Source organism: Heterodontus francisci, chromosome 3, assembly GCF_036365525.1.
Source record: "Heterodontus francisci isolate sHetFra1 chromosome 3, sHetFra1.hap1, whole genome shotgun sequence".
Classification (NCBI taxonomy): domain Eukaryota; kingdom Metazoa; phylum Chordata; class Chondrichthyes; order Heterodontiformes; family Heterodontidae; genus Heterodontus; species Heterodontus francisci.
This window is the reverse complement of record NC_090373.1, coordinates 36,892,125-36,919,448: the sequence shown is the minus strand read 5'-3', so window position 1 is coordinate 36,919,448 and position 27,324 is coordinate 36,892,125. Positions and strand designations below refer to the sequence as shown.

Genomic DNA, 27,324 nt, shown 5'->3' with positions numbered 1-27,324 from the left:
TTTCTTTCCACTCCCTGTATTTCTTCCATTCAGCTGGGAAATGAAGACTGTGCTGTGAGTTTTACACCGAGTTCCCAAACTACAGAGCAGGTGAGAGTTTGAGTAAATCATTACTTTGATGTGACCTTCACTAATACTTTGTTTTGACGGTTTGTATCTTGAAGGGGTTTATACCTTGTTCTGTGGGATGTTCTCCTACAGTTTGTTGTCCTCTCCTTTGTAAAAAGAGAAATGAAATACCACATACCCAAATCACAAATTGTAATTTTCCCTATTTACTGATTAACATTAACTACATTTAATGATTGACCATAGCCTCCACACAACTTTTCGTGTGTGCATTGACCACTTTGGGGAGCTTTCTGCCAGTTTGTATAAAAGTTTGCCGAAAACTAAAGCCAGAGCTAAAAAGGATTGCGATGCCTGAAATCTGGAATAAAGACAGAAATTGCTGGAAATGCAGAGCATGTCAATCAGCAACTGAGATAGAGAGAGATTTTCTAGGTGGAATCATTCATAACTTTTGAGTTGTTGACTTACCTGGTGTCTATTTCCAGAATTTTTAAATTTCATTTTGTAATGTTGTCATTGAATTTTCAGGAGTCTACATAAACATAAGAGTAAATTCTAACTTGTGGTGATGGCAGAAAATGGGCGTAGGGGATTTGCTGTTCATTGTAAACCTTGCCCGTTTTTTTAAATTGACCAATGGAAAGGGTAAATCAGGTGGTGATATAACAGATGGACAATCTGCTTCTGTCCATTTTCTGCCAAAAGTTAAAACCAGGCCAGGCTTTGATTATATTATGATGTGGGAGGAATACGTTGTGCATTAAGGATTCTTAGCATGGCTAAATCCCATGATTTGGGAGCACTATAAGTTTGACAATTGAAGCAGTACCTTCTTGGTTGAGTTAGGGAGCAAGGCTTGAAAGTGGTGATGTGTCTTGTAGGTCATAGAAACTTTGGTTGGTGGCAATATCCTGACTTGTCTGTGGGCGGTAGCTGTCGCTCTTCTGTGTTCTCCTTCTAAAAGGAGATTTGGGAGGGTGAATTATGGTAAGTCCCTACAAATAGAACCCAGAGTCCTTGGAGCTTCTCTAATTCTAGACCCAGGGCCAATATTGTTTAGATTAGGATGTGTCCCACAGGTCCACGAGGCATTGGGATGGGTCCTTGGAGCTCAAAGAATTGTCATGGTTCTTATGGTCTCTAGGACTGCTCTGAAATGGCTGAAAGCAAGACATGACCAGAATAGGAGGAGGCTCTTCTGGCCATTGCTCCTCCAGCAGTCATGCAGTCTGGAGTGGTGAAAATTATAAAGTTTATATACATGCTACCCATCAGTGTTTCATGATGGCATTTAGCACAGAATTTTCCCAGCCCAGTGGAGTCGGGTGGAAAGTCCCAGAAATTGACGTCAGGTCAGGATCAGAACGTCATCCTGCCCTCATCCGGCTTTTCCTGGGGTGGGATTAAAGGCGAATGGGGGAACACCCTTGCATCTGTTGGCTAAGTAATTATGAAGTGGTGAGCTAGTTAAGAAAGTAACTAAGACCTGTTTTAAATCCTGAATCTGGTATTTTCCAGCCAGGGACCTGTTTTCCAACCTGTCAGCAACTTGTCAGGGTCATCAAGACGAGTGCATAGTGAGAAGATTTTTTTCACTGAAACTGACAAGCTGAGAAGTCATAGAGTTATACAGCACAGAAACAGGCCCTTCGGCCCATCGTGTCTGTGCTGGCCATCAAGCACCTAACTATTCTAATCCCATTTTCCAGCACTTGGCCTGTAGCCTTGTATGCTATGGCGTTTCAAGTGCTCATCTAAATACTTCTTAAATGCTGTGAGGGTTCCTGCCTCTACCATCTCTTCAGGCAGTGCGTTCCAGATTCCAACCGCCCTCTGAGTGAAAATTATTTTCCTCAAATCCCCTCTAAACCTCCTTTCCCTTACCTTAAATCCATGCCCCCTGGTTATTGACCCCTCCGCTAAGGGAAAAAGCTTCTTCCTATCTACCCTATCTATGCCTCTCATAATTTTGTACACCTCAATCATGTCCCCCCTCAGCCTTCTCTGCTCTAAGGAAAACAACCCTAGCCTTTTAGCCTGTCTTTATAGCTGAAATGCTCCAGCCCAGGCAACATCCTGGTGAATTTTCTCTGCATCCTCTGCAGTGCAATCACATCCTTCCTATAGTGTGGTATCCAGAACTGTACACAGTACTCCAGCTGTGGCCTAACTAGTGTTTTATACAGCTCCATCATAACCTCCCTGCTCTTATATTCTATGCCTCAGCTAATAATGCCTTCCTAACCACCTTATCTACCTGTGCTGCTGCCTTCAGTGATCTATGGACAAGTACACCAAAGTCCCTCTGACCTTCTGTACTTCCTAGGGTCCTACCATCCATTGTATATTCCCTTGCATTGTTAGTCCTCCCAAAATGCATCACCTCACACTTGGCAGGTTTAAATTCCATTTGCCACAGCTCTGCCCATCTTACCAGCCCATCTATATCATCCTGTAATCTAAAGCTTTCCTCCTCACTATTTACGACACCACCAATTTTCATGTCATCTGCGAACTTACTGATCATACCTCCTATATTCACATCTAAATCATTAATGTACACTGCAAACAGCAAGGGTCCCAGAACCAATCCCTGTGGTACACCACTGGTCACTCGCAAAAACAATCCTCGACCATCAACCTCTGCCTCCTGCCACTATGTCAATTTTGGATCCAATTTGCCAAATTGCCCTGGATCCCATGGGCTCTTACCTTCTTAACCAATCTCCCATGCGGGACGTTATCAAAAGCCTTACTGAAGTCCATGTAGACTACATCAACTGCTTTACCCTCATCTACACATCTAGACACTGCCTCGAAAAATTGAATCAAGTTAGTTAGACACGATTTCCCCGACAAAGCCGTGCTGACTATTAGGTGGTGTCACCTCTATCTTTGATCAGTTACATTGAAGAGCTCCAGCATGGCCTCTGAAAGGCTAAGTCTCAAAGCACTTCTTCTCTGAGAGTGCTTGCACTGCTTGACAGGTGATTGTCAACTTCTTGGAAGGCACTTCACCTGTCTGACACTTCACTCACCTTCAGCTGCACTTTTCTGCTGCCAACCTTCACCATATCATGGGGGTAGCTTATACAGATCCACCTTCCACCCCTGCTGAGGGGCAAGAACAGAGGCCACTCCACTGCCAGCAACACCAGCAGCAGCACCTGTGTTTTTTAAAAATTCATTCATGGGATGTGAGCATCGCTGGCAAGGCCAGCATTTATTGCCCAACCTTAATTGCCGTTGAGAAGGTGGTGGTGAGTTGCTTCCTTGAACATCTGCAGAACATGGGTACACCTACAGTGCTGTTTGGGAGGTAGTTCCAGGACATGCACCTTGCAGATGGTGGACAGGCCTTTGGGAGTCAGGAGGCGAGTTACTCACCACAGAATTCCCAGCCTCTGACCTGGTCTTGTAGCCACAGTATTTATGTAGCTGCTCCAGTCCAGTTAGATGTCTGGCCCATGATAACCCCCAGGATGTTGATAGTGGGTATTCAGTGATGGTAATGCCATTGAATACCAAGGGGAGATGGTCAGATTCTCTGTTGTTGGAGATGGTCATTACCTGGCACTTGTGTGGCACAAATGTTATTTGACACTTATTAGTCCAAGCCTGAATGTTGTTCAGGTACTGGTGTATGCAGGCACAGATTGAGGAGTTACGAATGGTACTAAACACTGTGCAATTATCAGCCAACAGCCCCACTTCTGACCTTATGATGGAGAGAGGGTCATTGCTAAAGCAGCTGAAGGTGGTTAGGCCTAGAGCACTACCCTGAGGAACTCCTGCAGTGATGTCCTGGGGCTAAGATGATTGATCTCCAACAACCACAACCATCTTCCTTTGTGCTGGGTATGATTCCAACAAATGAAGAGTTTTCTCTCTGATTCCCATTGACTTCAATTTTGCTAGGGCTCCTTGAAACCACTTTCAAATGTTGCCTTGATATCCAATGCAGTCACTCTCACCTCACCTCTTGAATTCAGCTCTTTACTCCATGTATGGACCAAGGCTGTAATGAGATCTGGGGCCGAGTGGCAGAACCCAAACCGAGTTTCGGTGAGCAGATTATTGCTGAGTAAAGGTTGATTGATAGCACTGTCAATGACACCTCCCATCACTTTGCTAATGATTGAGAGTAGACTGATGGGGCAGTAATTGACCGGATTGGTTTTGTTCTCCTTTTTGTGGACAGGACATACCTGGGCAATTTTCCACATTGCTGGGTAGGTGCCAGTGTTGTAGCTGTACTGGAACAGCCTGGCTAGAGGTATGACTAGTCCTGGAGCACAAGTCTTCAGTACTACAGCTGGGATGATATCAGGGCCCATAGCCTTTGTTGAATCTGGTGCGCACAGCCATTTCTTGATATCATGTGAAGTGAATCGAATTCACTGAAGACTGGCATCTGTGATGGTGAGGATCTCGGGAGGAGGCCAACATTAATCATCTACTTGGCACTTCTGGCTGAAGATGGTTGCAAATTCTTCAACTTTGTATTTTGCACTGATGTGCTGGGATCCCCCTCATTGAGGATAGGGATGTTTGTGGAGCCTCCTCTTCCTCCAGGTCGTTGTTTAATTGTCCACCACCATTCATGACTGGATATGCCAGGACTGCAGAGCTTTGATCTGATCTGCTTTCTTCTTAGCCATATGCCCCTCTACAGGGCAGATGGGATGGACACCGAGATCCAGCTGGAAGGAGACAAGACTACAGGGCAGAGGATCAGCTCTCTCAACGTGTCTGTGCACCAGTGCCTCAAGAGGCTCAGGCTCCTGCAGCAGGCCACTGCTGACATCTGCAGCTTCTTGGAACAAGACCTCCTTCCCAGTGATGCAGGTGGGCATGCATTGCCAATAATTGACAAGGTTCGTGGCACTGGAGATGGAATGATAATTAGTTTCCTCTGGAAAAGAGCAATGGCCATGTACCCAGTTCAGGGAGTCAGATTCCCGACCCAAAAATGGTCCTATCATTCCGGTAGGGGCTAAAATGAGAAGGTTCTGCCCTTAGTGTTTAGTGGGCCTGCTCCATGTTTGTTCATGAAAATCTGCACAGACTTTGCCATTTCCTCTTCAACGCAGCTCCTACCTGAGCTCTATGGCTCATAGAAGGGATTCTGTCCATTTTAGATGAAAGGCTGGCATTTTCACAAGGACTAGGATTTCTGCCAAAAATGTGTAATAACTGGAATAACTTGCATTATCAGTAAGACTCAGGGAGGAAAGTGGAGAGGAAAGTGGATGGTAATGGAAAAGGGAAATGAAGGGGAGAGGAAAAGGAACGGTAATAGAAGGATTGGGGAATTGAAGAGAACAAAAGCTGGGAATGACTCTTGTGTGGAAAAAGTGAAGCAAAGGGGTGAGCAGTACTTTGGGATGGGGAGGGAGGAAAGTGTCAGGATTAATGGAGAAGGAGTGAGTAGGAGATTGACCATTTTAACTCAAGCGGGCAAGACTGCCAGTCGAAACCAAAAGGTGGAGAAGAGCGTCCACTTAAATTGAGGGAGTTGGAGGGGGATGAAAATAACTCCATTAGATGTGAGCACCATGTCAGCTTGTATTGGGGTGGAATGGGTAGACAAGTGTCGGCTTGAATGTTGTTATGAAAGTGCTTCCATTTTTTAATATTGTTTGAAGACTCGTGTTTTAGAATGTGAAGATGGATTCATTGGAGGACTGAAGAAATTCCATGGATGTGTTTTTTTTAAAGGTCAATGGAAGGACTTTAACACTTGAGCTTTTTGTTTAAAAACAACACTTACTGGAAGTCACATGTCTTCAGCTAAGTAAACAGCAAAAGCCTTGGTGACTAGGGGGAGTTTGCAGAGAAGGGACATGTCAAGATTTATGGTGGTCAAGAGATTTTGACTTTTTGGTTGGGGTGTGGACTGTTTTGAATGTCAGTTCGGGGTAATGCCTGCTAAGAGAAAAGCACCCAACTCATCTTTTTTCCCCCTCTCCGAGAAACCCTGAAAAATTCAGTGTGTGATAGCTAAAACCCCTGATGCCACATTTCTCCTGAAAAGCTCCTGGAAAGCCTGCCAGATTAATTCTTGACACTGCCTGAAAAGAACTGATCCAGAAAAGATCCCAGTACTCAGACGCCAGACTGTGTGCCATCTGGAACATAACATATCTTATCCTTTTTCTTCAAGAATTAACAAGTACTTTGGCCAAAGCATATTTATTTTTCCTTGAACCTGTGTGTGTGTCTCTGTGTGTGTGTGTCTCTGTCTGTGTGTGTGTGTTGAATATTTAGAAGAGAATATATATATTTACTGTCATCTTTCAAACTGTGTGTTAAAGCTTTGCATCTTTATTGACTAGATCTTGTTTTATAATAAATTAATAATTTTGTTGTTTATTAAAGACACCTGGTTGGTGGATTTTATTCTGGAATAAAAATAGAGTATATAATTGGCTGTATCGGTAACTGGGCAAACATTTAAATATATGTTGTGACCCGTAGAGAGATGGAACTAGAGAAAGACGGTGCACTCCACCCAACTCGGTCATAACAATAGGAAGTAGAAGAAATGTGCTAGACTGAATTGAGGGGAGAGGAGGAGAGTGCAGGAAGAGGAGACAGTGTCTCTGAACGCCTGGGGTATGGTGTGAACTGCAGCAGGGGTTTAGATGAGGGAGAGTGCCCATTGAGGAAGATTTTAGGTAAATGATGGTGTTGAAAATCCAAATATCCTTTGTTTTTACTTTTTTAAAATTCGAAGCCTATCATCTATGAAGGATAAAGTTACCTAAAGCTAACCAGAATGCATATTTTTAATGTAAAAATTCTTGTTTTTCGGAAGAACCATGCCCTTGGAACTCCCTAGGTGCACCACTAATAATATGCCTTCAACATTTGGATTTTCCCTTCAAGCCTTCATGTATACGTGAAGAAATGTTGGATGTATCTACAGTTTAATTTATGAAGGTCAAATAACTATGTGTTTTCATAAAGCACTGGCCTATAAATAAGGCCCTTCTTCTATAGTCAGTTTTTTGGGGGCTGTACCAGCTCTTCTGGGTTTGGTAGGTTGGCATGTATGAACTTGATGGAGTTAGGTCAGTAGGATGCATGATCTTGAGTTGGCCCTTGTGCATTTTGCTGCAGATGATTTTATTGAGGTCCCCAAGCCCATTGCCAATCTCTGTTAGCTGATGGGCTTAATCTTGTTCTGAGGCTCTTCCGAGGTTTTCTGGGCTGCTTTTTGACATGGGAGGGGAGCATTAGTACAGAGTAGGGTTTTTAAATCTTTTGTTAACAAAGACCTAAACATAACAGTTTTCTAGATCAAGTCTTCATACAGCCTGATTGAAAGAGTGCAACTTGAAACTCAGAATGATCAGTTCCTCCATTCCAATAGATGAAAGATTAATTTTTTTGTCATTCACTTCTTTGATTTTTTTTTTCTCAGGAATTACGCTAAAATGACTATTTTTGTATTTCAGTATCTTTTCCAAATTTGTTGCTGGGCAGAACAGGAAGGTGTTTGACAGTTTTATCACTGTTCGCAAGGACCAGCAGACAGCAGTATTTGTTATTTCCTGCTTATCTGTCCCTTGTCCTTCCCGACACACAGCTTTTTCTCTCCACACATCATGGACAGTAAACAAAGACCCATGATACACTCTGATTTTGTCCAAGCTCTCAGTTCTTTATTCTTTCCTTCTGTTTGTCCATACCTATAGTCAAAGTCAGCTCTTTTACCAAGAAATACAGGGTTTCAAATCCATCCCTAGTAAAAGCCGCTAGTTAAAGTCCCCATTGAAAAGTAATATTCTTCAAGAGGATAGAACTGAGTTTGTAGGGGTTTGGAGAAGGATTGGCTCGCATTGAAGTCTGTGAAATATCACAGGGCAAAAGTGGCAAATTTGGAGGTAATGGTATTTCTTTTTGCTATAGTTGGCCTGTATTAAAATAATTCATGTCAAAACCCAGAACAGCCTCAGAAAACATATATATGACTGCATTTGAAAAAGGAAATGATGGCTCACCATTCTTGCTCTTCAAGTCAGTGTCTCTTTAATACAATATATAACACATACCTAACACAATTGCTTTCTAGTATTTTAAACATCCCAGAAATATTTTTCTTGTTCTGTTACATAATGTGAAAAATATATCTCTGCAAATTATTTTCTCCAGAGTTGAGCCAGTTTTTTTGTGCTCATCAAAATGAGTGACACACCAGATATTTTGAACCAATTTTGTCTCTTCCAATGGTAGGCTTTTTCACACATCACACTCTAATCCTTAGCTCACAAGGAAGCTATGTTACTGTACTCACTACAACCTCATCATCAGAGTGGATCATGGTTCTTTGCTTACTGTCCATGATGTGTGGAGAGAAAAAACTGTGTGTAGGGACAGATAAGCAGGGAATAACAAATACTGCTGTCTGCTGGTCCTTGCAAGCAGTGAGAAAACTGTCAAACACCTTCCTGTTCTGCCTAGTGACAAATTTGGAAAAGATACAAAAATAGTCTTTTTAGCAAAATTCCTGAGGAAAAAAAATCAAAGAAGTGATTGACAAAAAATTAACTTTTCATCTATTAGAAGGGAAGAATTGATCATTCTGAGTTTCAAGTTGCACTCTTTCAATGTTTGTATGATGACTTTATCTGGAAAACGATTATGTTTTGGTGTTGGTTAACTGTTATATTTTGTACACTAAAGATAAAAAAAAAAAACCCCTACACTGTGCTAATGCTCCCCTCCATGTCAAAAAGCAGCTCAGGAAACCTGGAGAGAGCCTTAGAACACAATTAAGCCCATCAGTTAACAGAAGGAATGTTAAATGAGAATCTGGGCTGGAACATTTCAGCTATGAAGAGAGACTGAAAAGGCTAGGGTTGTTTTCCTTGGAGCGGAGAAGGCTGAGGGGGGACATAATTGAGGTATACAAAATTATGAGGGGCATTGATAGAATAGATAGGAAGAAACTTTTTCCCTTAGCAGAGGGGTCAATAACCAGGGGGCACAGATTTAAGACAGGAGGTTGAGAAGGGAGTTGAGGAAGCATTTTTTCACTCAGAGGGTGGTTGGAATCTAGAACACACTGCCTGAAGGGGTTGTCGAGGCAGGAGCCCTCACAACATTTAAGAATTATTTAGATGAGCACTTGAAACGCCGTAGCATACAAGGCTACGGGCCAACTGCTGGAAAATGGGATTAGATTGGATGGGTCCTTGATGGTCGGTGCAGACGCGTTGGGCCGAAGGGCCTGTTTCTGTGCTGTATAACGCTATGACTCTATATTGGACCACATTAGCCCATCTTTACACCGAATTACTTGGGCAATTGTCTGAACACTCATAATTCTGAATTTTAGAAAGCAGCTGAGTGATGTGCAGTACTGCAGACACTTCCTGGTCTGAAGTTTCTCTGAAAATTGTAATCTGGACATTGTTCTTTTTAAAGAATAGAAATTCTACTGCAGTGATCAAAAGGTGAACATTTAAAAGTGAATGTTGCACAAATAAAAGGCAAAGAATGAAACATAGAGGTGTGAAAAGGAAACCTGACGCGAGCCCCAATTCCGGACTTGGAAGTCCGACCCGACTGGGACCCTTTGGGGTCGGGTCAGGTATCAGGCCTTTACATCAGTATGTGGTAAAGACCTGTTACCCGACCTGATCCCGACGGCATGTGTCGGGTTCGGGTCGGGCTTCCGGGTCCAGCATTCGGACTTGGGTCGGGTTTCCTTTGCACACCTCTAATGAAACAACTTTATATTTTTAACAAACTGCCGCATATAGTGATGCATAAATTGAAAAGATTCTGCTATCTTTCATTGGTTGAAAGTAGTTGGGGTTGTTGTATTCTAGTCAGATTGGTAGCTACTCTTCTACAGGTGACTGGAAGTATTCTGTTCACAACCTTGATCTTGGGGAAAGCAACTGTGGCCTGATCCAACTCCTCTCAGACACAACACGATTTGACACCACTGTGAGCCAGGTCGATTAGAAACAAGGTCACTTATAAGATATCATAGTGGGAGCTTTGTATCTGTGTCTGGATTTCCTTTACCTGAGCTAGATCTGTTTGATACTTTAGTGTTAAAGGAGGATAAATGTTCTTTTCCTTTCACTTTCACAAGTAAATCTGATTGAAGACCAATAGAAAAGAGCCATTAAAGGTGAGTGTATTTGTAAAGATATAGTCAGCAATATCCAATGGGAGCAGGGTGCCACACTCAAAGGGAGCTCGGTGCTAAAGTCTTGTAGCCATGTCTGCAACCCGCACTCCCGTCAAGCATAGATTCCTACAGGGAATACTAGGGGCGGCACAGTGGCGCAGTGGTTAGCACCGCAGCCTCACAGCTCCAGGGACCCGGGTTCGATTCTGGGTACTGCCTGTGCGGAGTTTGCAAGTTCTCCCTGTGACCGCGTGGGTTTTCGCCGGGTGCTCCGGTTTCGTCCCACAGCCAAAGACTTGCAGGTTGATAGGTAAATTGGCCATTGTAAATTGCCCCTAGTGCAGGTAGGTGGTAGGGAATATGGGATTACTGTAGGGTTAGTATAAATGGGTGGTTGTTGGTTGGCACAGACTCGATGGGCTGTAGGGCCTGTTTCAGTGCCGTATCTCTAAAATAAAAATTGAAAAATCTCTGAATTCCCCCTGTAATGAGGATGTTTGAGCATGAAAGAGAGGCTGGAGCATTTAGCACTCCTGTGAAAACTAGTTAGATGTAACTGAACTTACAGAAAGTGCAAGACATTTGTTCGAGTCTCCTGATGACTGTGAAATGAACACTCAGCCAACAAATGAGGAGAATTGAAGTGGACTTTGCAACTTCAGTAATATAAGGTCTTCAAATGCTGTGACAGACACACACATGCACACATGAACGCACTGACACATGCGTATGTATAAATATGTGAGTGTACCAGAAAGTTGAAAGCAATGCAGAAGAACATTAACATCTGTGGCAGCATCAATCCTTACTGTTTGATTTACAGCAGAAAAAGTATTACAAAGTGAACAGCATGTTTCATAGTGCCTTTAGGCATTTTAAGTTGGTGTTTGGCAGCGTATTCGGGATTCTGCAAAGGAGTTGTGGAATGCCTGTTAACTTATACAAGTTACTAAAAAAGCTGTACAAATGTCACAGAATTTGGTGAGGGATTCATGCTATTGCCATTATATCATCTCATGCCATAACCTGCCATCCAAACAGAGCTCAAGGCTGTCAAAAGATGATGCAGAGCTATTGTAGCTGCCAAGAAAGTAATCACAAGTGCTAAGAAGTTCTGAGTTAAAGATCAGCAACCAGAAATAACAGGAGAGTTTAAAATTCCGCAGTCCTTACAATGAGTTCCCGCTGCACTTCTGGTGGGAGCAAAGTGGATGGTCTGGAAAACAGACTCGGTGCTAGCCTATGTTGCAGTATGTGCAGGGGTTTATAAGGGATGTCATGTCTGTCTTATTCAGAGGGTGTGGGGCTGGATGCAAGCTGCACATCACGGAGACCTGGTGTAACTTTGGAGTTTGATGTGCCGAGGTAAAGAGGTGTTACTGGGCTTTTGAAAGGCAGATGTGGGGACCACCACGGGGGTGCAGGCCAAGGAAGTTATTTGGACCCCTGAAGGTAAAATCGGTCAGTTGGTATATTTATATTAGTGGAATTATCAATGATACAGGAACTGCATTGCTGATGGCAGAAAGGAACATTTTTGGTACTGGTCATCCTTAGTAGACATCTGAACTTGCCAGAATTTATTTAAAAAACGGAAATGAGTGGTAAGTGGAGCCCATCACTTTGAACAGTAAGTTTAGATAAAGCTGTGAGAAAGAATTAAAATGGTTCTAATTTCCAGGCTTAAAAAAAATATGGTGACTTGGGTATACAGGATATAATTTCAAAGTTTGCAGATGAGGTGAAACTCAAATATAGTAAACAGTGAGGAGGTTCATAACGGACTCCTGGAGAACATAGACTGGTGAAATGGGCAAATCCATGGCAGATGAAATTTAATGCAGGGAAGGGTGAAGGATTGCATTTTAGAAATAAGAATGAGGAGAGGCAATATGAACTAAATGTCATAATTTTAAAGGGAGTGCAGGAACAGAGAGAACTGAGGGTGTATGTATAAAAGCTTTTGAAGGTGGCAGGCCAAGGTGAGAAGGCTGTTTACAAAACAATATGGAATCCTTGGCTTTATTAATAGAGGAATAGGGTACAAAAGCCAACAAAAAGATGCTAAATCCTTATATAACACTGGATAGGCATCAGCTGGAGTATTGTGTTCAAATCTAGGCAACACACATTAGGAAGGCTGTCAAGATTTTGGAAAGAGTGCAGACCAGATTTACCAGAATGTGACCAGAGAAGAGGGAATTCAGTTATATGGAGAGATCGGAGAAGCTGGCATTATTCTCCTTCAAGTTGAGAAGGCTAAGAGGAGATTTGATAGAGGCATTGAAAATCATGAATAGTTTTGATAGAGTAAATAAGGAGAAACTATTTCCAGCGGCTGAATGATCAGTAATCAGAAGACACAGATTTAAGATGCTTGGCCAAAGAAGCAGAGACGACATGAGGAAACATTCTTTCATGCAGCGAGTTGTGAACTGGAATGTACTGCCTGAAAGGGTGGTGGAGGCAGATTCAATAGTAACATTTAATGGACAATTGGATCAATACCTACAGGGAAACATTTGCTTGGCTAAGGGGAAAGAACCGGGGAGTGGGGTTAATTGGATAGCTGTACCAAAGAGACAGCACAGGCAGATGGGCTGAATTGCAGCCATCTGTGCTGTATCACTCTATGAATGTATAATTCTGTGAAACGGAATCGTTTGGCAACAGCAAGAGCAAAGGTTGGTGATTTGTCATCAGCATCATCAACAGTCTCTTATTCTGTACTTGCACATAAAGGTGAGTTTCAATCCCTTGGACTGTAAGGTGTTAGTTCAGAGATACTGCCTCAACTGGCAGTTATGAAACCATGTAAGCTGGAAAGTAGTAGAGGAAAGTGTAGAATGAATTACATGAATTAGGACACGTCAGTGAGGTAAATCATTTTGGAACAGAAATTATGTTGGCAGAGGATAGTGTCACTTTATCTAGTGTCGTCATCGGTCCTTGATGAATGAGGTGAGAGAGGGGCAGAGGTAGGGACACAGAAGCTGCTTGCACAAAATGTATAATATTTATTGTCAGAGTTTTTTGTATTTGTTCGAAATTGCAATCTAGCATAGTTTATGGGATGTAATGTTTTCAGCTAATTAAAGATTCTGCCCCTACCCCAGAAACCATTCCGGCCCCTGAAACATGTTTGTGCACAATGCCAGAAATGCTGTCAATATGTAACTGTCCTAAACAAGACTGTTTGATTAGTTTAGTAATAAGTTCTGAGGATTTATTTATCCTAACTAAGTAGAAACAGCTTATTTTTGTAAACATTTTTTATGGCTGGTTTATTGATGAGATTGAGGACTCTATCTTTCTCATCAGCATTCTCTTTACCTTCTCTCTTTCTTGCTATATAATCTTCATCCATCCATCAAGATGATACTGATGATACTAATGAACCTTTACCAATGCTGTTGTAGTTGCCAAAGGATTCCATGTTGCCAAAAAAAATCTATGCTTTTTTGGCTCTTGTTAATGCAAATTTACTAATATTAGATATTGAAATATTAATTTTGGGCTTCATGAGAGTACTGTTAGAGCCGATCATCCTGTTAGTTCCTGGATGCACCACATCTTCTAAATTTGGATTTTTCTTTGACTTCTTACCCCCATTTTTAATATCTGGCTTTTCTTTGTTGAGTATCTCTATTGTGTTGCTCTTCATATTGGGTTGGGGAGGTTATGTTGAATATGTTTGTTTTCTTGTTGGGATAATGTCCTTATATCCTGTCTGTCCTTTATCCCACATTAAATGTGATATTTTGGTAACTTCATTTAGCTATGATGTGGGATAATGCCACAATACCTACTAAAAAGAATTTGTAACCAACATACAATGTACCTCTGATCTTTACTGTTATTAATGACACTATTACCACCAATACCTTTGAGAAGATGAAGAAAACTAATGAGAAAATTATTTTCTAATTTATTTAACCTGTATTAATCACATAGGCCCACATTAATGAGACAGCCAAGCCTTTGGCCTTTACATTTGTGCCAACTGTTAGAAGACTTCCTGTACACGTTCAGGTAATCAATTCCACTGGATTCTCACCCCAGCCTGGAATACGGCAAAACCCTGGAGCCAATTCTTCAATGATGAATGAGGTAACAGCCTAATTTTCAACATTGGTGCAATTTTTTCCCACTAACAGATCTTTTTATTAAATAATTTTTAAGAAGAATTTCTTCTGCCACCAGTAGAAAACAAATTGTGCACAGTACTAATACATTGTTTAGAACTATCCTTTTAACATTAACAACATTGAATATATATTCAATATGAGTTTGACTCGATGCCTCAGTAGCCTTGCTGTCTTGATGTATGCTGATGAAAAACTTAGCAGACACAACACTTAGTGACTACTTGTTCTCAAATAAATACCTAACTGAATTTACCATTTTTAAAAATGAATTTGCCATGTTGAAAAGTCTACGCATCACAGAGTGTTCTGTTACTATTATTGGATTATGTTCTCAGATGTGTTGATGTGACCTTTCACTAGGAATAGGGATCAAACACTAATGGCTGTAACTAATGGCTGTTTCAGGTCTCTGAAATTATCTAAATTTACAAATGGTCTTTTTATGTGATAGACTAACAATGATTTATGTACGAGTCTGATTTCATATTCAACCCGTAATACAGTTATTTATAATGTGCAGTCTGGCAACTGGGAAATAAGGCTAAGTATTCCCACAGTTGGCAAATCTTCAGTCACTCTGGCACATGAGCCAATTTAATCTTGCATGTTTTCATCTTTTACTTTCTTACAGTACTGCTTCTTACCCTAGCACAGTCCATTTGCATCCCTGGGACTGTCCACACAATGATAATCTTTCCAAAGCTGCTTGATAGTAACTGTAACTGTTACCATCCTGTGGAATTGACTCCATTTGTTTCCTGTCTGCCTTTTTCTTTCCCCCCTCCTCCCACCCCTGACTCTGAGGTAACTACAGTCTTGAGACCGCCGAGACTCTCCTTTAAGACATTGGGCCAGAATTTTCTGGAGCGGGACAACTCGTGCCGTACCCTGTTACTTAGACTTGTTCCTGCAAACTTCAGCTCAACAATGGTTTGCCCACAAAGTTGCTGGATGTGTGAGCTGTTAATAGCGGACCAAGGTTCTCGGGGCATCTGGCATCTTGGTGAACATGGGACCAACAGTGAAACCCAATAGGTTATAGGATTGAGCAACAAACAGAGGAAGGTCTGAGGAGGAGAGTGAATTAGAGTGGGTGAATTCAATGTCAAATCAAGTGCAAAAAGAGAAATAAAGAGTGGAAAAGAAAGATTAGATGAAGAGAGGGGGATAAAAGGAAAAGTAGGAAAAAATGTTTTTGACATTTTTAAAATCTCCAACAATTCACAACCTGAAGGAAAGAAATTCCACACTTTTAATTGTTCACTTACCGGACAAGAGATGTTGATTGGCAGTCATTGATAATTATTGCATTGTTAAAAGGGTACTTACAGTATTAATTTCTATACTTAACTTTCTGTGGCATGTTTAATGTGCAAATGTAGCAACTTCATGAAAATCCTGGGGAAGTTAAGTGCAAGCTGCCTTTTTGCGATGCTAATGGTGGAATAGCATGAATTGGCTAGTAATGGCCATTTGCAATTTCTCGCCACACATTGCTTGCTAATTTGCAATTAATAACGCTGTACGTTATTCAGTCACTGTATTTTCATCAAATTCTGAACCGTTACGATGTATAATATTGGCACTTCAGAAGCTACCTATGCTGTGATTACTGATACAAAGTTGCTTACGGTCTCTTTGTTACCCATTGCTGTCTATTCCAAAACTCCCCTGCCTGCGTACTGTGCTAATTCCCAAAGGACTGCTCGAGCTGTTTTCCTCCTTAAGGTTGTCAGGCATCACTTTCCCCTCCACATTGAACTGAATTTTAGGGTCCCCTGGAGATGGGCTGGGAGGTGGGATGGCCCAAAGAATTGTGATGGGAGGTGGAGGGGGTGGGGGGGGGGGGGGTGGTGGGTGCAGAGGGCCCATTGCCTTCCTGTCGCACCGCAATTTAGTTGGGGGCGGGATAGGCCGATGACTGTCTTCCCACCCAGAAGCGAAATGAGGCCTTTCCACTTAATGGCCTCTTCCCACCTCCCCCCCCCCCCCCCTCCCGCCACTGGAATTAAGCCAGCAGTGTGGGGGGTTGGGAGGGGTGGTGGCGGTGGTGGAGGGAGCCTCTGCCATGCATGGAGGTCATCCAGTAAAATAAGGTGACCTCCCTGCTGGCTGGGGGCGGGGGGGGACCCTTCTCCGTGGGCAATCTGTGGCCCATGGAGAGCGCTCGCCAGCAAGTGACACACCACACTGGAACCCCCTCCCCCTGTACTCAACGCCCATCCTCTCCACCCCACCCCCCCCCCCCCCCCACCCCCCATTGCAGGGCCTGGAAGCCCAGCCTCACTTACCTCTGTTCCGAGTCTCCAACGCTGGGCCTGAGTCCAAGACCTGGTGCAGTACCGGCAGTGACCACTGCTCCAGGTGGAGCTGCTGATCCTACTGAGCTGCCAGCCCTGTGATTGGCCGGCAGCTCTTGCAGGATGGATCCCAGTCTTTTTAAGGGATGGGGATTCCGGCACCGAGCTGTTTATTGTCCTGGCACCATAGAATCACACTGGGGTGGGTTGGGTGAGGGTCTCTAAATGGCCATGGTGGGATTCCCCCTCCCTGTTCGGCCCAATGCCGGGAGCCCCGCCAGCACCATTACGTTCAGTCCTCTGTGTGCTGTGGCATTCTGAAACTGTATTCTGTCCTCTAACTGCAGTGAATGCAGCTTCCTTCTTTTAACCATGCTTATTTCTGCATTAGGCAGCAGACACTGATGCATCTGAAGATCTCAGCTAGGATTTGCCTAACTTTGTGAACTCCATTAATTGTTGTATAAAGCTTATGGAAAATGGCCCAGTTCTCTGAATGTGGGCACATTGCCCAGACTCTGCTAGAGTGGAGCATCTCACAGCAAGTGCTATGAGATGAATTTTTGTCCAAGTTCTTCAGCTCCAATTGTTTTTGCACCACAAAAAGTTGGAAGTACAAGTTGATAAGGCGTCAACAGGATAACTGGGACCTTGGTGAAAGATGGAACCAATAGTTGATCTTGTTAACTACTGAAATTTAAGGAAGCTGAAAGAAAGAGAATGAACCTCAGAGAAAGAAAAAGTGTGAATTCAATTCAAATTGGTTACAGAAGGAGAGCGAAAGAGAGAGAAAGAAAGACTGGATTAAGAGAGAGTGAAAGAAAGACAGAAAGGAAAGTCAGATTTTTTCAATTTTAAATGTAATGAACATCTAGAAATGATTTACAACCTGCAGGAGTGAGATTCCACGGTTTCATTGTTCCTGTTCTGGACCTTTAAGATTGAGCTGTATATCAGGACTATAAATCAAGTCATTTGCTGGATCCTTACACTGTGAAATAGTAGCCTGAACTTTCTGCAGTGAGTTGATAGAATCATAGAAATCACCAAAAACCTACTGCACAGAAGGAAGACATTTGGCTCATTGTATCTGTGTGGGCTGTTTGAAAGAACAGTTTGGTTTTGTCCCAAGCACCCTCTTTTTGTCAGCAACCCTATAGCTTCCTAATCTTCAAATATCTGTCCAACTCTCTTTTAAAATTATTTATGGAATCAGTTTTCACCAACTTTTCAGGTAGAGTATTCCAGATCCTGACAGAACTCAGTGAAAAGAAATTCTCCTCATCTCCCCTCTAGATCTTTTGCCAATGATTTAAAATCCCTGACCTCAGGTAATTGACCCTCTCACTAGAGGGAATAGTATTTCTCAATCAACTCTATCAAAAACGCTCATCATCTTGCAGATCTCTATTCAGTCTCCTCTTAAATTTCTCTATTCCAAGGAGAACACTCCTAACCTTGCCAACCTTTCCTCATAACTGAAGTCCCTCATCCCAGCTCACTGATGCTCAGTTTGGGTTCCGCCAGGGCCACTCAGCTCCTGACCTCATTACAGCCTTGGTTCAAACATGCACAAAAGAGCTGAACTGCAGAGGTGAGGTGAGAGTGACTGCCCTTGACATCAAGGCAGCATTTGACTAAGTATGACATCAAGGAACCCTAGCAATGGAGTCAATGGGAATTGGGGGGAAAACTCTCCGCTGGTTGGAGTTGTACCTAGTGTAAAGGAAAATGTTTGTGATTGTGGAGGTGAATCATCTCAGCTTCAGGACATCACTGCAGGAGTTCCTCGGGGTAGTGTCCTAGGCCCAACCATCTTCAGCTGCTTCATCAATGACCTTCCTTCAATCATAAGGTCAGAAGTGGGGATGTTTGCTGATGATTGTACAATGTTCAGCACCATTCGCAACTCCTCAGATACTGAAGCAGTCCATGTAGAAATGCAGCAAGACCTGGACAATATCCGGGCTTGGGCTGATAAGTGGCAAGTAACATTCGCGCCACACAAGTGCCAGACAATGACCATCACCACTTGACATTCAATGGCATTACGATCACTGAATCCCACACTATCAACATCCTAGGGGCTGCAATTGACCAGAAACTGAACTGGAGTAGCCATATAAATACCATGGCTACAAGAGCAGGTCAGAGGCTAGGAATCCTGAGGCGTGTAACACATCTCCTGACTCAGAAGTCAGGAGTGTGATGGAATACTCTCCACTTGCCTGGATGGGTGCAGCTCCAACAACACTTAAGAAGCTCGACATCATCCAGGACAAAGCAGCCCGCTTGATTGGCACCCCATCCACAACATTCACTCCCTTCATCATCGACGCACAATGGCAGCAGTGTGTACCATCTACAAGATGCACTGCCGCTATGCACCAAGGCTCCTTAGACAGCATCTTCCAAACCCACGACCTCTACCAACTAGAAGGACAAGGGCAGCAGATGCATGGGAACACCACCACCTGCAAGTTCCCCTCTAAGCCACACACCATCCTGACTTGGAACTGTATCGATGTTCCTTCTCTGTCGCTGGGTCAAAATCCTGGAACTCCCTTCCCAACAGCACTGTGGGTGTACCTACACCCCAAGGACTGCAACGGTTCAAGAAGGCAGCTCACCACCACCTTCTCAAGGGTGATTAGGGATGGACAATAAATGCTGGCCTGGCCAGCGACACTCACATCCCAGGTGAATAAAAATTTAAAAAAGGTATAATTCTAGTAAATATACGCTGCACTTCTTCAAAGGCCAATATTTCCTTCCTCAGGTGTGGTGCCCAGAGCTATTCACAGTACTCCAGGTGTGGTCTAACCAGGGCTTTGTATAGCTGAAGTATTTTGTTCCTCAAAAAGGCCAGAATTCCATCAGCCATTTTGATTATCACTTATCCTCATCACTTTCCACTACATTGTCAAGTTTTGGATCATCTGCAAACTTTATAATGCATCTGAGTCCAGGTTGTGTGAAATCAGTAATGGACTGAAAACTGATCCTTGGGGAACACCACTGCAAATCCATTCTGAAAAACATCCATCCACCACCAACACACTCTGCTCCCTGTCACTGAGCTAATTTTGTATCCATACTGCCACTTTCCCCTTAATTCCATGGACTTCCATCTTCTTAATAAGCCTTCTCTGTGGCACTTTGTCGAATGCCTTCTGAAAGTCCATATATCCAACATCTACTGCACTACCTTGATTACCATTCTCTGTTACAGCATCAAAGAATTTAATTGTTAGTCAGCCATGATTTGCCTTTTGCAAATCCATGCTGGCGCTCCTTGATTAACCCATGCCTTTCCAAATGAAAGTTTATTTTATTGCTAATAATGGTTTCCAATAATTTCCCCACCACCGATGTTAGGTTTCCAGGTTCATCCCTCTCCCTTTCTTGAATAGTGACATAACATTACCAATCCTCCAGTCCTCCAGCGTGTCTCCTGTATCAAATGAGGAGTAAAAGATTGTGGCCAATGCCTCTGCTATTTCTACCTTTGCTTCTTTCAACAACCTAGGATGAATTCCATGTGGATCAGGTGACTTATCCAGTTTCAGTAATGCTAATCTTTTTAGTCCATCTTCTCTATCTATTACTATCCTGACCATAACTTGCGTCTCCTCTTTAAGTGTAATCTTCACATCATCCACTTCCTTTGTGAAGACAGCTACATTCATTTAATACTTCAGCTAAGTCCTCTATCTCTACATGAAGATTTCCCTTTGGATCGTTAATAGGCCCAACATTTTCCCTAGCTAATTTCTTACACTTTATATATTTGTAAAATGTTTTAGCATTCAATTTAATGTTGCTTGCTGATCTTTTCTCATAACCTGTCTTTGCCTCCTGTATAATGTATTTCAATTCCCTCCTGCACTTTTCATAATCTTCTGGCTAGTTACTGCATCTTGCTTCAGAAATTTGTCCTAAACCTCTTTTTTTCTGTTTTATTTAAACTTTTATTTCCTTTGCATTAGGTTTAGATGCTCTATCTTTTCCCTTCAAAGGAATATATCTAGTTTGTACTTGAACTATCCCGTCCCTTTAAATTGGTATCTTTTATGTACTATTACTGTTGTGCACTGTGTACTCATTGTGTAATAAATATTATCATCTGTAACTGGGGAAAGAAAACAAACCTGTTGAAAACTTGTCTTGCAGCCTTTACATATCACCGAAGAAATGCTCTCTGCAGATGTTACAACGAAAGGCACCATTGGTGGAGGAGCTCCAAGGCAACACATGGATATAAGCCAGAGCTGGTTTAATAATGAGTCTGTGGCTGCTGAAGAAGCTGCACCGCTACAGGGGATTTTCAAAGCTGAGCTTGTGTTCTTAGCAGATTCAGATGGAACTGACAATGAATGCTTTTCAAGAGAAAACAAAGCAGAAGTCAACCTTTCAGCAAAAACATTACCTTTGTTAAGTTTGTCTCCAGATCCTTTTGCTGATGACAAGAGTAGCTCTATTGGAACAAAAGTAGCAGGGGGCGAATCAAAGGCCCCGTTATTACAAGATGTTGAGCAGAAAGTGGATGGGACTTTGCAAGAACCATTCTTTCAGGCAAGAGAAGCATATTTTTATTCACTCACGTTCAGTTATTTACTTCCTTTAAAATTGCTTTATTCCAGAATTGAAAATTTTAATTGAACTACTTGGTATCTGAGCACAGTGAGATTAAATGTTACCTGTGGGCAGTGCACAGTATTAATGGACATTACACGGGAACATTACACATAGTTAATCGACAGTATTAGTGAACTTACTCAATGAACATTACTTGATGAAGTTCCATGAAGTTAAATCTGCCGGATAAAATGATAGGCAGACTTGGTCCTTGTTTCTTGTCCTGACTTTTTTTCAATGTTTTAGTGCAATGAACAGGCACAAGCTGTTCAGAGTGTACCATAGCTTTAATTCATTCATCCCTTTTTATACATTCAAACTTCTCACTTATTTCCCTTAACTCTGTAAATGATTAAAAGTTTATGCATTGTTTTTATGGTGCATCACCCTCTCTTCTATTAGTGCTACACTTGGCAGTCTCAGCCGCTCCCAGTTTCAGCCAGTGGTTAATGAGCTATTGAGCTTCTAATTTAATCAATAGCTGATGTGATCAAAGCCTTTGTCTTCTAATTTAATGGCATAGATTATCATACATCCCAACTAACATTTCCCTTCATTTTCAACTTATCTCCTTCCTTCCAACGTGTCAACATTTGGGAGCTGTTTACAAGGTAAATGAAAATTATTTGGGAACAATGCACAGTGTTTAGTTGAGGACAGATCACAGTGTTAAATGATATTACTTGGGGACCAAGCACTGTATTAATGGACATTATTTGGGAAGAGTGCAGTGTTAATGGACATTATTTGGGAAGAGTGCAGTGTTAAGGCATATTACTTGGAACAGTGCACAGTGTTAATGCAGAGAACCTGGGATCTGCACACATTGCTAATGGACAGAGCTTGGCAACTGCACACAGTGCGAATGGACAGAACCTGGGAACTGCACACATTGCTAATGGACAGAACCTGGGAAGTGCACACAGTGCTAATGGACAGAGCTTGGGAACTGCACACATTGCTAATGGAGAGAACCTGGGATCTGCACACAGTGCTAATGGACAGAACCTGGGAACTGACACATTGCTAATGGACAGAACCTGGGAACTGCACACAGTGCGAATGGACAGAGCTTGGGAACTGCACACATTGCTAATGGAGAGAACCTGGGATCTGCACACAGTGCTAATGGACAGAACCTGGGAACTGTGCACATTGCTAATGGACAGAACCTGGGAACTGCACACAGTGCTAATGGACAGAGCTTGGGAACTGCACACAGTGCAAATGGACAGAGCTTGGGAACAGCACACAGTGCGAATGGACAGAGCTTGGGAACTGCACACAGTGCGAATGGACAGAGCTTGGGAACTGCACACATTGGCAATGGACAGAGCTTGGGAACTGCACACATTGCCAATGGACAGAGCTTGGGAACTGCACACATTGCTAATGGACAGAGCTTGGGAACTGCAAACATTGCTAATGGACAGAACCTGGGAACTGCACACAGTGCTAATGGACAGAGCTTGGGAACCGCACACATTGCTAACAGACAGAACCTGGGAACTGCACACAGTGCGAATGGACAGAGCTTGGGAAATGCACATATTGCAAACTGACAGAACCAGGGAACTGCACACATTTCTCATGGACAGAGCTTGGGAACTGCACACATTGGTAATGGATAGAGCTTGGGAACTGTGCTCATTGCTAATGGACAGAACCTGGGAACTGCACACATTGCTAATGGACAGAACCTGGGAACTGCACACTGTGCGAATGGACAGAACCTGGGAACTGCACACAGTGCGATTGGACAGAGCTTGGGAACTGCACACATTGCTAAAGGACAGAACCTGGGAACTGCACGCAGTGCTAATGGACAGAAACTGGGAACTGCACACATTGCTAATGGACAGAGCTTTGGAACTGCACACAGTGCTAATGGACAGAGCTTGGGAACTGCACACATTGCAAATGGACAGAGCCTGGGAACTGCACACATTGCTATTGGACAGAAGCTGGGAACCGCGCACATTGCGAATGGACAGAACCTGGGAACTGCACACATTGCTAATGGACAGAACCTGGGAACCGCGCACATTGCGAATAGACAGAGCATGGGAACTGTGCACAGTGCGAATGGACAGAGCTTGGGAACTGCACGCATCGCTAATGGACAGAACCTGAGACCTTCACACAGTGCTAATGGACAGAACCTGGGACTGCACACAGTGCTAATGGACAGCTTGGGAACTGCACACAGTGCAAATGGACAGAGCTTGGGAACTGCACACATTGCTAATGGACAGAACCTGAGAACTGCACTCAGTGCGAATGGACAGAGCTTGGGAAGTGCACACAGTGCGAATGGACAGAGCTTGTTAATTGCACACAGTTCTAAAGGACAGAGCTTGGGAACTGCACACATTGCTAATGGTCAGAGCTTGGGAACTGCACACATTGCTGATGGACAGAACCTGGGAACCGCACACAGTGCTAATGGACAGAGCTTGGGAACTGCACACAGTGCTAATGGACAGAACCTGGGAACTTCACACAGTGCTAATGGACTGAACCTGGGAACTGCACATAGTGCAAATGGACAGCTTGGGAACTGCACACAGTGCGAATGGACAGAGCCTGGGAACTGCACACATTGCTAATGAACAGAACCTGAGAACTGCACACAGTGCGAATGGACAGAACCTGGGAACTGCACACAGTGCTAATGGACAGAGCTTGGGAAGTGCACACATTGCTAAAGGACAGAGCTTGGGAACTGCACACATTGCTAATGGACAGAGCTTGGGAACTGCACACAGTGCTAATGGACAGAACCTGGGAACTTCACACAGTGCTAATGGACTGAACCTGGGAACTGCACATAGTGCAAATGGACAGCTTGGGAACTGCACACAGTGCGAATGGACAGAGCCTGGGAACTGCACACATTGCTAATGAACAGAACCTGAGAACTGCACACAGTGCGAATGGACAGAACCTGGGAACTGCACACAGTGCTAATGGACAGAGCTTGGGAAGTGCACACATTGCTATTGGACAGAACATGTGAACTGTGCACATGGCTAATGGACTGAGGTTGGGTACTGTGCACATTGCTAATGGACAGAACCTGGGAACTGCACACAGTGCGAATGGACAGAGCTTGGGAACTGCACACATTGCTAATAGACAGAACCTGGGAACTGCACACAGTGCGAATGGACAGAGCTTGGGAAATGCACATATTGCTAATGGTCAGTACTTGGGAACTGCACACATTGCTAATGGACAGAGCTTGGGAACTGCGCACATTGCTAATGGACAGAACCTGGGAGATTTGCACATTGCTAATGGACAGAAACTGGGTACTGCACACATTGCTGATGGACATAGCTTGGGAACTGCGCACATTGCTCATGGACACAACCTGGGAACTGTGCACATTGCTAATGGACAGAACCTGGGAGCTGTGCACATTGCTAATGGACAGAACCTGGGAACTGCACACATTGCTAATGGACATAGCTTGGGAACTGTGCACATTGCTAATGGACAGAACCTGGGAACTGTGCACATGGCTAATGGACTGAGGTTGGGAACTGTGCACGTTGCTAATGGACAGAACCTGGGAACTGCACACAGTGCTAATGGACAGAGTTTGGGAACTGCACACATTGCTAATAGACAGAACCTGGGAACTGCACACAGTGCGAATGGACTGAGCTTGGGAAATGCATATATTGCTAATGGTCAGAACTTGGGAACTGCACACATTGCGAATGGACAGAGCTTGGCAAGTGCACACATTGCTATTGGACAGAACCAGAGAACTGCACACAGTTCTACAGGACAGAGCTTGGGAACTGCACACATTGCCAATGGTCAGAGCTTGGGAACTGCACACATTGCGAATGGACAGAACCTGGGAACTGCACACAGCGCTAATGGGCAGAACCTGGGAACTGCACACATTGCTAATGGACAGAGCTTGAAAACTGCACACATTGCGAATGGTCAGAACCTGGGAACTGCACACATTGCTAATGGACAGAGCTTGGGAACTGCGCACATTGCTAATGGACAGAGCTTGGGAACTGCGCACATTGCTAATGGACAGAACCTGGGAGCTTTGCACATTGCTAATGGACAGAAACTGGGTACTGCACACATTGCTAATGGACATAGCTTGGGAACTGCGCACATTGCTCATGGACACAACCTGGGAACTGTGCACATTGCTAATGGACAGAACCTGGGAACCGCGCACATTGCGAATGGACAGAACCTGGGAACTGCACACATTGCTAATGGACAGAACCTGGGAACCGCGCACATTGCGAATGGACAGAGCATGGGAACTGTGCACAGTGCGAGTGGACAGAGCTTGGGAACTGCACACATTGCTAATGGACAGAACCTGAGACCTTCACACAGTGCTAATGGACAGAACCTGGGACTGCACACAGTGCTAAGGGACAGCTTGCGAACTGCACACAGTGCGAATGCAGAGAGCTTGGGAACTGCACACAGTGCTAATGGACAGAGCTTGTTAATTGCACACAGTTCTAAAGGACAGAGCTTGGGAACTGCACTCATTGCTAATGGTCAGAGCTTGGGAACTGCACACATTGCTAATGGACAGAACCTGGGAACCGCACACATTGCTAATGGACAGTGCTTGGGAACTGCACACATTGCTAATGGACAGAACCTGAGAACTTCACACAGTGCTAATGGACTGAACCTGGGAACTGCACACAGTGCGAATGGACATAGCTTGGGAACTGCGCACATTGCTCATGGACACAACCTGGGAACTGTGCACATTGCTAATGGACAGAACCTGGGAGCTGTGCACATTGCTAATGGACAGAACCTGGGAACTGCACACATTGCTAATGGACATAGCTTGGGAACTGCGCACATTGCTAATGGACAGAACCTGGGAACTGTGCACATGGCTAATGGACTGAGGTTGGGAACTGTGCACGTTGCTAATGGACAGAACCTGGGAACTGCACACAGTGCTAATGGACAGAGTTTGGGAACTGCACACATTGCTAATAGACAGAACCTGGGAACTGCACACAGTGCGAATGGACAGAGCTTGGGAAATGCACATATTGCTAATGGTCAGAACCTGGGAACCGCGCACATTGCGAATGGACAGAGCATGGGAACTGTGCATAGTGTGAATGGACAGAGCTTGGGAACTGCACACATTGCTAATAGACAGAACCTGGGAACCGCGCACATTGCGAATGGACAGAGCATGGGAACTGTGCATAGTGTGAATGGACAGAGCTTGGGAACTGCACACATTGCTAATGGACAGAACCTGGGAACTGCGCACATTGCGAATGGACAGAGCATGGGAACTGTGCACAGTGCGAATGGACAGAGCTTGGGAACTGCACACAGTGCTAATGGACTGAACCTGGGAACTGCACACATTGCTAATGGACAGAACCTGGGAACGGCGCACATTGCGAATGGACAGAGCATGGGAACTGTGCACAGTGCGAATGGACAGAGCTTGGGAACTGCACACATTGCTAATGGACAGAGCTTGGGAACTGCGCACATTGCTAATGGACAGAACCTGGGAGCTTTGCACATTGTTAATGGACAGAAACTGGGTACTGCACACATTGCGAATGGACATAGCTTGGGAACTGCGCACATTGCTCATGGACACAACCTGGGAACTGTGCACATTGCTAATGGACAGAACCTGGGAGCTGTGCACATTGCTAATGGACAGAACCTGGGAACTGCACACATTGCTAATGGACATAGCTTGGGAACTGCGCACATTGCTAATGGACAGAACCTGGGAACTGTGCACATGGCTAATGGACTGAGGTTGGGAACTGTGCACATTGCTAATGGACAGAACCTGGGAACTGCACACAGTGCTAATGGACAGAGCTTGGGAACTGCACACATTGCTAATAGACAGAACCTGGGAACTGCACACATTGGTAATGGATAGAGCTTGGGAACTGTGCTCATTGCTAATGGACAGAACCTGGGAACTGCACACATTGCTAATGGACAGAAC

At 43.8% G+C, this 27,324-nt stretch overlaps 1 pseudogene; it reads left to right on the top strand.

Moving 5' to 3' along the window:
• LOC137352174 (uncharacterized) overlaps positions 1-27,324 on the top strand; it is a 296,154-nt pseudogene that overhangs the window by 138,286 nt on the left and 130,544 nt on the right.